Source organism: Haliotis rubra, unplaced genomic scaffold, assembly GCF_003918875.1.
Source record: "Haliotis rubra isolate DU_JTF1 unplaced genomic scaffold, ASM391887v1 Scf1599, whole genome shotgun sequence".
NCBI lineage: Eukaryota > Metazoa > Mollusca > Gastropoda > Lepetellida > Haliotidae > Haliotis > Haliotis rubra.
In genome coordinates this window covers 92021-108726 of record NW_025765557.1, presented here as the reverse complement: position 1 = coordinate 108726, position 16706 = coordinate 92021, and the positions used below count along the sequence as shown (strand labels likewise).

General features: G+C 41.2%; 1 protein-coding gene across 2 annotated transcripts in view; it reads left to right on the top strand.

The window, feature by feature from the left end:
- The first annotated feature begins 1567 nt into the window (after positions 1-1567).
- LOC124271309 overlaps positions 1568-16706 on the top strand; it is a 61691-nt gene continuing 46552 nt past the window's right edge. For both annotated transcript variants that reach the window (XM_046706404.1, XM_046706403.1), the window contains exon 1: positions 1568-1671. The gene's annotated coding sequence lies outside the window, so the exon portion shown is untranslated. The remainder of the gene's footprint in view (positions 1672-16706) is intronic.

Below are 16706 nucleotides of genomic sequence, written 5' to 3'. Positions count from 1 at the left end.
CGCACTCAGCAATATTCCAGCTATATGGCGGCGGTCTGTAAATAATCGAGTCTGGACCAGACAATCCAGCGACAAGTAGCATGAACATCGATCTACGCAACTGGGATACGGTGACCAAGTCAGCGAACCTTACAACCCGATCCCGTTAGTCCGCGCTTACGACAAGCATGGTTGCTGAAGACAATTTTAACCCGGATCTTCACGGGTATGCTTTGCATGTAAGTGTTTATTTGTTTTCAGATTAGAAACAAGAAATACCCAAATAATTAAATCTTAGAAATGACAGCAAGCAACATGTCGGGCTTTCTTACCAGATAAAGTTGTTGTAAATGAAATACTGTTTAAAGCGGCTTAAAACCAAGCTCACTCCATAAAACATAATTCTTCCATATCTTTACAGAACAGAATACATTCCCATCCTTTTATGTTTTAAAATGAAGATATGTATCAAAGTGATCTCATATACACCCTAAAGGCGGACAGCTGATAATATGTTAATTCATATTTGGTCGGACAAAGTAGGTTTGACATGAGCGCAAAGGAAAATCATTTTCCAAGAAAAGGAAATGACATGTGGCCTATAATATTATTGCCACGTATAAGTACTAATATTCACTCACACACTCACACATACACGCACTCACGCACGCAGACAGAGAGAGATGCACGCACGCATCCACGCGCAGATGCACGCACGCACGCACACGTACATACATACACACAAACACACACATACATACATACAGATATACATACATACATACATACATACATACATACATACATACATACATACATACATACATACATACATACATACATACATACATACATACATACATACATACACACACATATACATACATACATACATACATACATACATACATACATACATACATACATACATACATACATACATACATACATACATACATACATACATACATACATACATACATACATACATACATACATACATACATACATACATACATACATGAGCTTTTCCTTTCTCTCTATGTAAGCACACATTTGAGCCAAATGGACATATATTATATTTTGTCCAGAAAATAGAAAACTTATTACCGGAAGAACTTACCACACCGAACTGTCCCCATGCACAGATAAAATATTCAACATGATAATGGTTACCGAAAGATAGATTCTGCTGGACGTTAAACAGCTAGATACAAATATCCTTCCCGGTGTTAATCGTCCCTTGGAGACGCTAGGATAATAAAACTTCCCGACTGTTTAAACTAGCCAGCGACATATATGCCATGTTAAAACCCCGCAGTCCTTCATCGCAGCATCTCTACAAGCCGAGCAACTACATCGAATCGACAGGGAGTTCAATGACGCTGCCAGCAAGTGGCCAGAACCTCGCAGGCGCTTCCATCGAGAGAGATATATCACTGCGTTTATCTCTTGCGAATTTTCATTGAGCTCCTTGCTTCATCTTCGTCAGGCTTTACATGTAGGTATGATGCTTAAGTTTTAGCTTGACTCACATGTCGACCAATCATCTGGAAGTATGATGTCACGTGGTGTAACAAGAGGAATGTGGTGCTTGTTTCGGTGCTGACAGCTCATTGCTGAATTCGCTACGATGGAATAGACTGGATTATATGTACTTTTACCAAGACGTGGAGTCAGTTACGTGGAGATGTAAGTATATTGTTTTCCTTCCTCTAGTTACCGAACATTTCCGCTTGTTTGATTAATATTTAGGAACATTAGTTACTGAGATACAACATCCTCAACGCAAAACATGGCTTCCTCTCGTCTCTGCTCACTATTGCAAACGTGAATATATGATTTCTTTCGATTTAAGACAAATTAATTAATGTTAAAAATGTTTCCATACGAAGGATGATGCATACTGCATGTAAGTTTCAATAAGAAATAGACACGCACATGCATTTGTTATATAAACACATGACACAGGTGATGTTAATAACATGTCGAATGCAGGTGGTGTAAAAATACACAGATCTCATCTCAGTTGCATGAAACTCGGATACATCATTCTGCCATAACGCCTATGGTAAGTAACCAGTGTATAACGTATATAAGCAGCAATTATCGCTCTGCAGCGAGCTCAGCTGGCGTTCCGGATAACAGTGTAAATGAAAAATATTGACTTTGTTCTACTGTAGTGGAGTCAAGTGCATATAGTATACCTAATCCATTCGACAAACGGAAAGCGCGCGTCTACTCTGTGTGAACTGACTGACATTTAAATTAAAGTTGTAAACAAACCGCATTGCTTGTTAATCCTCTTCTAAGATGACAGAGGTCAACTTTGGTATAAAGAGATGCCCACAAGGCATATCTGAAAAAAATCTTTATGTATATAGATAGCATCAACAAAGGTTAATGGTCCTCTGTGAAACCCTGAACTAGTTTGCATACAAGGTCGCCAAGTAAATCAATGACAGTATTTACTTTGTTATGATTTCCTAGATTTAGTGGTTTTGTGGCTATTTGTTTTTACTCGTTCTTGTTGTACGGTGGAGAGTAAATGTCAATAATACAGTTCATGGACCTTATTTATGGACATTATTTGTGGACATTATTTATGGAGATTACTTATGGACAATATTTATTATGATGTCCAGGCTGGTCGTAAAATACCGTTAATAATGCACTTCTGAATTCAGGCATGGTGTTAATTGCAAGCTTCTATAAACTAATTATGTTTGTTATTCAGTAAATTGGCACCACTAGTCGTAGGAGTAGCAACCGTCTACTGACTATGGTGTCATGTACTTTACAGATACCAGTGGAATGTATGCTTATTCTTGTACAAGCTGTCAGAGGAAAGTACATATCAGATATATATGTACGTGAATATGTATAAGTATGTGCTAATGTATCTTATATATCTCACATGTATCATGTATAACCCTGCTGTAGGACTCAACCGCTGGCATATACGAACAACCGTTTAAATCGGGTAACCATGTAAATGAATATATTAAGAAACAGGTCTAAGATTGTGCATACCTTCGAATTCACCGAGTTCGAATTTCTGTGATCAATAAGACGCATGCGGTTCGCACGTGTTCTCGCCATCACGAGATAGGTACGGATACAAATGGTACTGGAATATACCAGACACGCTCCACCAGTGCTCCACCTCGAGACCACCAATATACCAGACACGCTGCTCCAGTGCACCACCCGGAGACCACCAATGTACCAGACACTCTGCTCCAGTGCACCACCGAGAGACCACCAATATACCAGACACGCTGCTCCAGTGCACAACCCGGAGACCGCCAATATACCAGACACGCTGCTCCAGTGCACAACCCGGAGACCACCAATGTACCAGACACGCTGCTCCAGTGCACCACCCGGAGACCACCAATGTACCAGACACTCTGCTTCAATTTACAACCGAGAGACCACAAATACACCACCCACACTGCTCCAATATACCATCCACATACCTCCAATACAGATGTCATTCCTCTGAAATATACCACTCCTGCAACTAATATACTACTTTAAATCTACACACACACACATCCCAAATATACCACATACAACTCCAATATAGCACACACAAAAACAAATATATACCACACTGCCAGTAGTGCAACTCTAATATATACCACACACCGAGTTGAAATATTAACACCCCCCCTCACACTGTTCCTATGCACCACCCACAAGGCTTTATTGATAAGCCACACTGCTCCATTTCACCACACATTCTGCTTCGAAATGAGTCACACACTGCTGCAACGCAAAGCCAGCACTATTAAAGGAACCTACAGAAGTACTCTGATACACACCATGACACTACTCAAAATACACACACACACACACACACATACAAACACTACCTCTTCTCCCATACATCTACGTTAAGTACAAATATTCCACTCCACAGCGTCAAGAAACACTTCTCACTTACATCTAAACCACTTCCCTGATACACCCAATTCCAAATACATACAGCCACATACCACATGTACCTACTCATACCACTGCAATATCCCACATCCTGGCATCAATACACTACACAATACCACTATACATTTCCTACCAACCCTTCTCTATTATGCCCACTAACATCTTTTCCATCTTAACGGAATAAGCTGGTTAGATGGAGTTTAACTCGACAAGAGCACAGGTCTACTCACACCACTCTGCTTTTAAGTCTATTTGACCAAACTAAAAGCAGTCCAGCCACAGACGCTCAGTGTATTCCATTCCATAATGAGCCATAGTTATGAGTAACGGTATATGCGCCTCAACGATCCCTGTAAAGTATGTACAACAATATGCACTTAACTCAGCGACGCTGCAGACTGACGGTGCTGGTTTAGACGTCCCCGGGGAAGATCTACAGTCAGGGAAGCAAAGAACCCACAACAAACGCATCGACTTTAAATTATATTTTTTCGTCCTTTTCAATTTGCGATATTGAAGCCGAAGGCAGCAAAATGAAACTTTTGAGATAATCTGGGTTCTGAGAAAAGAGGACCGTGGATCAACACTGGAATATTTCAAACCGCTGATTGATCTCTCCAGAACGAAAGTCTTTTTTCCTCATTCGGTTTCCGTCTTTCTTCATTAAAGGTGGGACGATGTGAAACGAGTTTGACGTCGCGTTGAAAATTACGGGCTCGTGTGTCTATGTCTGTTTGCATTAGTCAGGAGTTTTGATTTGCTGGCTCAATGAGATCCGATGTAGCAGTTTGACACGGATAAACAGATCTGACACAATACACTGACTCCGATCAGATAACATTTTGACCGTTCAGTCCCTGCTTCGTCCCCTATGTGCTGAGTCCCAGTTCAAGGTAAAAACAATTAATTTCGTGGACCTCACACACTGTACCCGCCTAATTCTACTCTACCAAACATACACCTTCTTGCCATTTACAAAATGCCAGTTACACTTGTCACATATACTTAACCACACATTAGTCACTGTGTTGCACACACCACACTACGGCATATGCCACACTATCAACGGACCACTCACCACACACAGCACGTAACACACCGCACGCACCACACACCACATATCACACACAACACAGCACAGCACACACCACGCAGCATCCACAACATATCACACACCACACACCACACAATACGCACCACACAACACACACCTTACGCGGCACTCAAAACATAACACACAACACACAATACGCACCACACAACACACACCGGACACAGCACTCAAAACATAACACACAACACGCACCACACAACACACACCGGACGCAGCACTCAAAACATGTCACACAACACACACCAGACGCAGCACTCACAACATGTCACACACAATGCAAAACACACGCAGCACAACACGCATCATTCACACACAGACAGCACACACCACGCGCTACACACAACACACAAGACACAGCATCCACAACATATCACACACCACACAATACGCACCACACACCAGACGCAACACACAGCACTCACAACATAGCACACATAGCACAACACACACCACACACCGGCGCAGCACTCACAACATATCACACACAGCACACACCAGACACAGCACTCACAACATATCACACACAACACACACCAGACGCAGCACTCACAACATATCACACACAGCAAACACCAGACACAGCACTCACAACATATCACACACAACACACACCAGACGAAGCACTCACAACACATCACACACAACCTAGCACCACACACCACACGTCACGTATCACACAACACACACCAGACGCAGCCCTCACAACACATCACACACAACCTAGCACCACACACCACACGTCACATATCACACAACTCACAACACACAACACATACCACAGACAGCACACTATCCACACTCAATACCAGATACCACACTTCACCACATCATGTATCAAGGATTCTGTACTTCAAATACGTTAACCTCCTCATGGTTCGTTAGATAAACACAATGTCAAGAAATTTATTATTAATTTGAACGTCATCGTGTATGTGTAAGTGATTATCTACCTCGATGCACCTTCAGTCTGTCACACATAACCTTCCAAGCATATTTAATATTATTATGTATGCAAACAGCCGGTGTACCGTTCTCATTCCCACACATTTAGCTTACAAATGAACTATGTGAATAGACGCACTCAAACACACTTGGAACACGTGCAATGCTGACATCGATACAACAATAGCTATATATTGCATCAAACAAACATATTAGGCTCAAATTTAAGAAAACTCCCAGAAACCATGAACCGATTGACAAATCCATCCGTGTTCATGAAACCTAACAATGCCTGACTTTTCAAGCTCCAGAGGATCAATCATAACGTGATTAAACAGAGTGTCGTCTTGTAACTCTACCTACATATTTCATCAAGTTACACCTGATAACTCAGGTGACTAAACGCGCAAATCAATATGAAATTGATTAAAGTTCCTTTCATCCGACTTGGTGAGCCTATCACAGCTGGCGTTTAACTGAATTGTTAATATATAACAGTGTTCTTGTATTAATGATTGAATTGTTCTTTTATTACGAAAACGAGTTGTAAATGCCACGCATCCAGTCTTATAACATGACCCAGTTTACATAGTTACATAAAGCCCTATTGAATGTAATTTGGTGGTGGTGGGGTAGCCTTGTGCTTAAAGCTTTCACTCGTCACGCCGAAGACCTGGGTTCGATTGCCACATGGGTACAATGTGTAACGTTACTAAAACGGTGTAACTATATTCACTCTCTCGAATGTAATTTGAGAATAATATTTCCATAAATAATTAACAGTGAGAGTCATGTGCGACTCAGACAAGTCACATATAACTGACATTTGTATTTTTGTAAGAAATACAATGGTCATTGTACGAGGGGTTTATCTAAGATTGAAATCTCCACTGACCCAGCTTTGCAATGATATGTCACCATTGATCAGCAAGTTAACTAAAAACACTGTCAAATCTATCGCAGAGTATATTCAGTTCACTTTTTTTCAATCTCAGTTGGGATTCTTAGCATGACATGACATCGGATACCTCCAACAGCCTGCAAACTCACGTTTATGCCAGAGCTCACCTAATATTGTGAGTTCCTTGCATGAATGAAGATACAATCGCGTGCATTCACAACTACATTTTGTGTTATTGTATTTCAAGACATGGATCGGTAACGCAATACGACGCAGCGAACTTTTTTGTTTATTAATTGGAATCAAAATATCAAGTTCCTTGTATGCCGTTTTCCAGAACAACAAATTCCCCCCCGAATCTATGCAAACGAGTTAAAGCTTTCTGTAATTGGGTTTATCCTTAATAGTTTTCTGAAGGCCGTGACCGATACAACGTCCAGCATGAATAGTCTTTAATGGCGTGTAGCAGTCATCTTCGGAGATCCACACAGACATAATGAAGACTGTTCAGTGTTGGACCTTGAAAGGAAGCCCACAAGTTGCCCCGCTATCTATAATGAGAACCATTTTCTCATAACAGGGAGTTAATCTTGTTATACTCGCCTATAGCTCATATACCATGTTCACCATTGAGCATAAATGCCCATCCATCAAACACTAAGTTACGCCTCCAATTGAGCCGAAATATGATGTAGTGTATTACCAGACTAGATTGCCAGTAAATCGTCATTCTGGCGCTTGGTAAGTGCTTCAGATTCTGGAGGATTATGGTTGTGTCTTTGCAATATTCAGGCAGTAATGCTAGTAGACACAGCGCTATATTTAGTACAAGGGAGATTGCAGTTCGGATTCGATTTCAAGATTTACTGACATTCATTTGTCTTTATTAGAAGATACATGAAATCTAGGTCGCCAATGGTATTAACCTGTCCCATTCGTTAGATGATTGTACAGACTACATGTATTTTTTGTCTGAAGCCCACTCAGCAGTTAAGTGAAATAAAACCGTCTTTGAAATCTTTTAGATGAAAAAATACACTCGACGTAACTGACGAGTATTGATGTTCATTTGCAACTCTGTCTTGGAGAAGCAGGGCTTTCGTTTACCCAATAAAAATACAAGTCTAGCTTCATGAAGTGATAATTTAGTTCTTTCGGTTGGAAACATCCTGAACTTTAGAACTACCTTAACTAAAACTCCTCTCGGTACAATTTTGTTTTCTCGAACTTCGATTAACTTAATCAACCTGTATATATTGGAAAATGGAGACAATTATATTCGTTGTGCTCGCTTTCTAAAGTCGGAACCATTAACTGACTTTACTGACAACGTGTCTTTGCTCATAATATCAGTCATTGGTTTGTCTTGACCATTACTTCAAGGTCCTCGTTAAATAGTTGAAATAATACACAATCAAATCCAAATTATATATCCGCTGTGTAATTGTATTTGAATTGAGGACTAGAAAACTATTACGAGAGTTATACTTCAGTTAATTTGCAGAGTGAGTTCTGAATAGCCGTGACATTGAGACCAAAATGGTAGGTCTTCTGTTATAAATAGTACGTTCAATGGAATGGAACTGCCCTATACCCTATACCTTATTGCTAATGCTGAACTGATCTATATCATTCTGTCAATGAATCTCTTATTGACTGACAGAGCAGGCACCTAGCACTGTAATGACGCTTGTGGGTTCAGTGGAAACTCCATTGCCAGGGTGAGTTGTACTTCTTTCATGGCATCGTGTACTCACAATGTATTCACCATTATTTTCATCAGTCTCCCACTAGATCTATTTCCCGCTATTCAGGACAATTCAGAATGTAACATTCTTCGGATGAACTCTTTTTAAAGACTAATGACTGTTGCCATTGGTAACGCGATGCCTATCTGGATGCTTCGGGCGTTCCTAGTTTCATCTCAGTGTCCCTTGAGACATATAAAACATTATCTCCAGGAAATCGTCGATTCGGTTGATTGTTTAGATACGGGAATCATAACGTTGGTGTTGTTTTTCTAATGCCCGAAACAATGTCTCTGTGTACATGAACAGACAGTCATCTCCATATAAATGAGATGATACACGGGGAATGATGACAGATCAGGAAGTCAACATTCAAGGACTATAAACTAACAAACTCTATACTGTAACCTTCTGAGCGTTTTCTGGTAGACATGTTCAGGAAATCTCCTCTTTTTTCGCCCTTGTGACAAAAATGATGTTCATTGTGTTTCTAAACTTTGAGTTCGTTTAGGTGGGCCGGGGTTAGACTCTATATCGCCTGCACACATCAGGAGGGAAACTACAAGGTATAATATGACACACCTGACTGTTGTTCGTTTACCACCTGGTAGCGTTATAAGGGGGATCAGGCGTGGAGTTCGCCTGCCAGGTTGAAAAATGTTCCGATCCTCTGTCTCCATGCTTCTACAGACATCGACATGAATGAAAGAGTGTTCACTATACCTTATACTACAGGAATGTCAATTCAGTTGGGTATATGTGTTTCGAATAACAACTTTAAAGTGAACGTGTACAGACTGAATGAGGATGCCCCACGTACGAACTATGTGTGTTCATTCTGTGATGCCGCGGTACAGAGACAGTTACTTCAAACAATTACAAAATGTCTACAAAGGCCCACTCACTCTGCCGTCAATTGTGCAATCCAAAACCCCCCAAGTCATATACTGCACAGCACTATTTTTACATTATGTTTTTAAAGTAAGATCCTAATACAAATGATGACCACTGTTTCAAGAAACCGCCAAAGTTTGTGACTGTATTATAGGCCATGAGGCCGATATTACGAATAAACTTCTGTCTGTCTAAACTTCTGTCTGCACCAAATCACCCCTTGTTCGTCTAGGTGAACTACTGTCTTGACCTTTGCTTGTGTTCGTGAACGGCCTCATACATTTATTGTCACAGACTCGGCAAAGTTCTATCTACAGATAAAACAACCCACAACAGAAAAGTTGATAACATGATCAAACGAGAGTTTGAATGATCCCAGCACAATGTGGCTGGTTACGCTGATCATCAGCTCAGGGCTTTTGAATGCGAAGACTCCCTAACACTGCAGCCCTGAGAAGTCCTGTGTTCCTGGCAACTGACCAGGGTTACTCTCCAAGTGTCAGAGACTGGAGGGTACCAGACCTAAGGGACCGAGAATAATTGGGAGCCGGACAACTTGTTGTTTGGGATACAAGCGTGTCATTCCGTAAGCGAGGTCCGATATGTCTTCCCGATTCTTCTAAAAGGACAGAAAATTCAACAATAAACAGATTTCATTGGATTTATTCAAACGACTGACTGAGTTTAGTTTTACGCCGCTTTTAGCAATATTCCAGCAATATCACGGCGGGGACACCAGAAATGGGCTTAACACATTGTACCCATGTGGGGAATCGAACCCGGATCTTCGGCGTGACGAGCCAACGCTTTAACCACTAGGCTACCCCACCGCCCCTTATTCAAAAGAGAAGCTCCGGGTAGTAAGCATGAACACGTCTATTCCATGACACCCTCTACATATTCCAGGTCGTACCATGACTCAAAACTATAACCATGTCGAAGAAGGTAATATGCCGATCGAGCCCCGCCATCATGTCACTTAGGATATTGTGTTTGGGCCAACCATGGGCTTGCGCTGGCAATATCATTCTTCTTCTTCTTCTTCTTCTTCTTCTTCTCCTCCTTATGGTAACTAACAGTGTATTCCGGCTGTTGGTCATGCAGCGGAACGGTATTGAATGGAAACATATATTTTCCACTGACCAACGCATCATTCTGGAGTATTGATGTCTGTCTTTCCACCAGTATATATTGCGTGTTTTGTATACAGTTGTTCATATATCGCGTGTGTCATGTTAATGCATTATATTCATCCAACGGCTTCTCACGACTTGGTGTCATGTTTTTCACATTATATACATAGACTAATTAATCTTCATGTCTCCATGTAGCTCTCCTATGTGGAACATCACGTCGTCATTGTGTGACAGGGTGTATGCTAGTTCAAGGTTCGGGGTCTTTTTAAGTGTAATATTTACTTTGTAATTTAGTAGTATTTAGGTTCCGCGGGTGTGTGATTTAATGAATGTGAGATTAAGGAGAATGGGATTAAACTGGTGTGTGAAGGAGCAATACCTATTAATCAATGAGTGTTGGAATGTGGTTGAAGATATTTGAGTTTTCGCCAACGCACTTGATACGCACTTGATACAAAACGCAACCTGGTAGATTAGAACCAAGGAGTAGTGATATCAACTGGGGTCCTCTTGTCGCTTCAAATGGAAGATTATAGAAACCGCCCTATTTTCCGCAGATCTCCAAAGCTTATGGTTATGTCTCACTTCAAGTAATCTTCATGATCGTGAACACTTTGTACATGATAGTCCCCGGTAATCCAAAGTCGCCTTACACCTCTCTAGCAATATTCCCGCAATATCACGGCAACAACATCAGGAATTGGATTTACACACAACTTGTAGAAACGAACCCTGGGTTTGGGGGTGAAAAGCGAATGTCTTAGCCAGTTACTAACCACCTCCTGGTCCACCATTAGCATGCTGAACCATATTAACCTATGTCCGACTGCCATTGCCAGCACTGTGCTCAGCTTTGTTGAACCATGTTATCCTATGTCCGACTTCTATTACGAGCACTGTGCTCAGCTTTGTTGAACCATGTTAACCTATGTCCGACTTCTATTGCGAGCACTGAGCTCCTCAGCGTTGTTGAATCATGTTAACCTATGTCCGCCTACCATTGCGAGCACTGTGCTTCGCACTGGTGATTGATGTTCGCCTATATCCGACTCCTATTGCCAGCATTGCGCCCTGCTTTGCTGAACCATAGTATCCTATTGCGAGCACTGTGCTCAGCAGTGCTGAACCATATTATCCTATGTCTACCAACTATTGCGAGCACTGTGCTCAGCAGTGCTGAATCATGTTATCCTATGTCTACCAACTATTGCGAGCACTGTGCTCAGCAGTGCTGAACCATATTATCCTATGTTTACCAACTATTGCGAGCACTGTGCTCAGCAGTGCTGAATCATGTTATCCTATGTCTACCAACTATTGCAAGCCTTGTGCTCAGCATTGTTGAACAATGTTAGGCTCTGTCTGTTAACTATTGCGCGCGTGATGCCCTGCAATGCTGAACCGTGTTAGCCTATGTCTATCAACTACTGCGAGCACTGTGTCCATACCCAGCAGTGCTGAATCATGTTAGAAATGTGTCCGCCTGCTATTTCGAGCAACGTTGAAACATTCAAAACAACCTCTTCCAACATCTGACGGATGCTATTTTTCTATGTCAAAGAATAGAGTTCCTCAGGAAACAGCTAACAATGTAACCACTTATGTAAATACAATTATCGTCGCCAGTAATGCGATTCCTGTCGGATATATGAGCACAGCCGATGTGTTGCAAGCATATATCTATCTCGAGGTTAGATCGATTACACGTCCTTAAGGCTCGCTATTTGCAGGACATTCTGAACGTGAAACAAATGCTTTTGTAGGGCTCACAGTATATTGTCCAGAAAGGAAACTTTATCTTGCGTGAACTGTTGTTCCTTTTAGTTGCATGAGGGTAAGAAAAGTTAAAAAGATTTTGTTTGATTTGTTGTTTAACGCCGCACTCAGCGATCTGTAAATAATCGAGTCTGGACCACACGATCCAGTGATTAGCAGCATGAGCATCGATCTACGCAATTGGGAACCGATGACATATGTCATCCAAGTGAGCGAGCCTGACCACCCGATCCCGTTAGTCCCCGTTTACGACAAGCTAACCCGGATCTTCACGGATTGAAATTTAAAACTTAATTCATCTGGATGTGTATTTGTAAATTGTCGACATTTCTCTGCTCTGTTACACATTACGTGTTCTTTCTGTTCACCAGCATCAAACTGGAAAATTACGAAAGCTTTAAAGACGTGTATGCCACAACATGATGTGATTTTGACTGTCCAGGTATTTTAAGAAGCTTAACATGTTAACCAGACATTCTAGTCTGAAATAACAAACCGCTGCGAATAAATGAACAGCTTCAAAGGCTTTTAGCACCGTGTTCCTCCCAACAATCCATACACATTAACACCACAATGAAACTCAATGAAACCATGAAAGGTTTCAAACGTGTTATAATGACCCGCTAATGCATCACGCAGTGTTTCCCCGACCAGAGCTAACCAGGTTTCCAATTTCAAGTGTAAATACTCTGTATATTCAGCCATACTACCAGACTCAGGTGCAGATCCAACACTTGCTCCCAAACATTAATCGATCCACGTGTTATCAAGCCCACGGTGTATTCGTACAGTAAATCAACCTCTCACAGTTAGCTATTCAGACACAACAGTGCAGTCTCAGGAGAAATACGGCGAGCGCCGTTTAACCTAACGTTGAGCATATTGCACGTTGACATTGTTGATGTTTTAATGTGACATGACGAGATTGGACAACTTGCGATCCGTGTTCTGTCAGTATCGGATTAGCTGCTTCTGGATCAGCAGAGTGAGTGAGTGAGTGAGTTCAGTTTTACGCCGCACTCAGCAATATCCCAGCTATATGACGGCGGTCTGTAAATAATCGAGTCTGGACCAGAGAATCCAGTGATCAACATCATAATCATCGATCTGCGCAATTGGGAACCGATGACATGTGTCAACCAAGTCAGCGAGCCTGACCACCCGATCCCGTTAGTCGCCTCTTACGACAAGCACGGGTTACTGAAGGTCCATTCAAAGCACTGTGGTTATGTGTCCCAGTCCACCCAGCTGTGAATGGGTACCTCGTAAGGACGGGAATGTCGCAAAAACTCGGTGCGGCAAGAGCAGCAAGAGTTGTATGCTCCCCAGGGAGCTGATATTGATAATACGATGTGCCGTTGAGACTGACATCCAATGATCGAGGGAAAAATACAAGCGCATTGAGCATGCACTTGTGCGCTGATATGTGCGCTATATAAATATCCAATGAAAGTCATTTTTTTCAGCGTGTGACTTATTCAATGAGAGAGTGTGTTGAGTTCAAACTTCTTTGACCAATTGTAGTTTGGTTTTGCGTTTGTTGCTTAAAGTGGCACTCGGCAATTTACCAGCTATATGACGCCGTTCTGTAAAATTCCGACTTCGGACCAGACATTCCAGTGATTGACATCGTGGGCATCGATCCAAACAAGTGGAATAAGATGATATGCATCAGAACACCCGAGACCTAATCAGCTCTTATGACGAGCATGGGTTACTGAAGACAAATTCTGTTCCTCATCTTCATGGGTGTACATCGGCGTATCAGCGTGATGTGGAAGGAAATTCAGACGTTTACCATTTTGATGCGAACTGGATAGGCCTACCAATGGAAACAGAGAGAAACCAAACTAAAATATATGCCACACACATTACAAACAAGAGATAAATCATCATAAAACGTGTATCGTATTTTCAAAGGAACCAAAGACAGTAAATGGTTTTGACCGTCAGAAGGCTGAGTGTGCACTTAATTCAAATAATTCCATTATGCAGCTATTAGACATTGTTGTTTTCAACCTGAAGGAGTCTGTTGCTGTCGTACATTCTTTGTTTGAGAATTACGGCGGTTGCGGATTTTAAACCGATTGGAAAGGACGTTGTAAAATGTACGCCGTATATATCGTAACAATACCTCTAACATATTTGCGAAGAGGCTTCTGCCACGCTCTAAATAGCGCGGTTTATTGATAGACACGTGGTCCTTTTGCTACATACACTGATGTACAGAAGATTAATGATTAGCGTTCGAAAAGATTAATGAGTGAGTGAGTTTAGTTTTAAGCCGCTTTTGGCAATATTCAAGCAATATCACGGCGACGTTCCCCACAAATGGGATTCACACACTGAACCAATGTGTGGAATCGAACCCGGGTCTTCAGTGTGACGAACAAACGCTTTAAGCACAAAGGAAATTGACAATATAACAAAAAGACATGTAATACACAGACTCAGAAACGAAAATACACTCCTCGTGCTTTGGAATTATTTAATGTGTTTGTTTTTTGTTTTGTTGTTGTAGTTGTTGTGTTCATTTTGAATGATATTCATCTTCTGTAGCTGCTCCCAGTAGACCCCAAACCATTTCAGCCTCGGAAAAATATGTTTAATCAAACTACAAAAAAAGCGTTCAAAGTTGCGTTTCAAACAAGTGGCTCACTCGAATGTCAATAAGCAGGAGGTGTATTTTCTGTGAAGGAGTTATGTTAATGTACAAGTCCTTTTGCTCTTTGAGGGCGGTGGGGTAGCCTAGTGGTTAAAGCGTTGGATCGTCACGCCGAAGACCCGGGTTCGAATCCCCACATGGGTACAATGTGTGAAGCCCATTTCTCGTGTCCCCCGCCGTGATGTTGCTGGAATATTGCTAAACGCGGCGTAAAACCAAAACTCTGTCAGTCAGTCAGTTTTGCTCTTTTACGACGCCCCTGGGCCAACATTTTAGTTAACCAACTCACCATATTACTTTAAGACCATTACACTGTACACATGTACTTCATTACAAAGTCTAAACAAATCAAATTTGAGATAAAAAAAATTCATTTTTAAATGTGACAAATAAATATTTCCTATTGATGTAGGTCTCATTCTCAGATAGTGAAATATTAATACATTGGGACTGATAGCTGAAGTATCGTGATATTATCATCATAACCGTGCTAACTGAAAATAACTCTCAAAAGATAACTTAATTATATTTCCACACGAGAGCAATCTGTACATAACCCTAGAGACAAGAACAGGAACGTTCTATTGATTTTATGTCGTTATTGAAAACGCTGAAAATGTATTGAAATTAATTTCTCCTTCACAACTTTAGTTTTAATATTCTGCAATTTCGCGAGCAAGATAAAGCCAAGCTTTCAATCTTCATAAAAAGATAAAATGCAAATCTGAGACCGGAAATGACTCTGGTTTCCCGTTTTTAGAGTACTCATTTTTGCAGGCATTGATTTTTTGGCTTTGTTTTGGGGAGTCGACATAAAGCTCAATTTTGAACAACATTTCTGTCGATATTCGGAAAGAAACACCATCATGTGTCGAACATAAACATGATTGAGATTACACGATATTGAGTGGGAATCACGTGACGTACCGGAAGCGTGTAATATGAACAGAATTACTGCCCTCTCCTTGTTCAGTGGGACGCTATTTACACACAACTGATTATATTGGTGGGTTTTTGTTTCGCTATTTGTCCGACTGGTTGTTGGATGTAATGAGCTGTCAACTCTCTGAAAGAACCTAATCTACCAATCTGGGAATAACCATATAAAAAAAACAACTCCGGACGCCTTACCGTCAGGATGACGACAACCTACACACTCGGAGAATACCTTGGGTGAAACCTCATTTTTGCCTCAGGATTACCATAACCATGTGACCGCTCATTGCAAAAACCCACCGTAGTCTGAAACTTGCATCGACGTCTCAAATACTACGATGTGGAGAAAACATGAGTGCACTATTCGAGTCCCTTTGAGTCTAAACATGTTACACTTGACATAAATGTGAAGGTGTAACTGGACACTCACACGAGCTTTTGACATATATCTTATCACAGCCCATTTCAGCATATATCATGTCACAGCATAAGTAATGGTAGCACAGAATACACCCCTTCACAGCTCATGCCTATCATCATACACTGTATACCACATTGTTAATACAATATACATCCAATTATCCACATGCAGTTTAGTACAGTATATATATCCCGTTAACCTTAACAGTTTTAGTACAGTATATATATCCCATTAACCCCATAC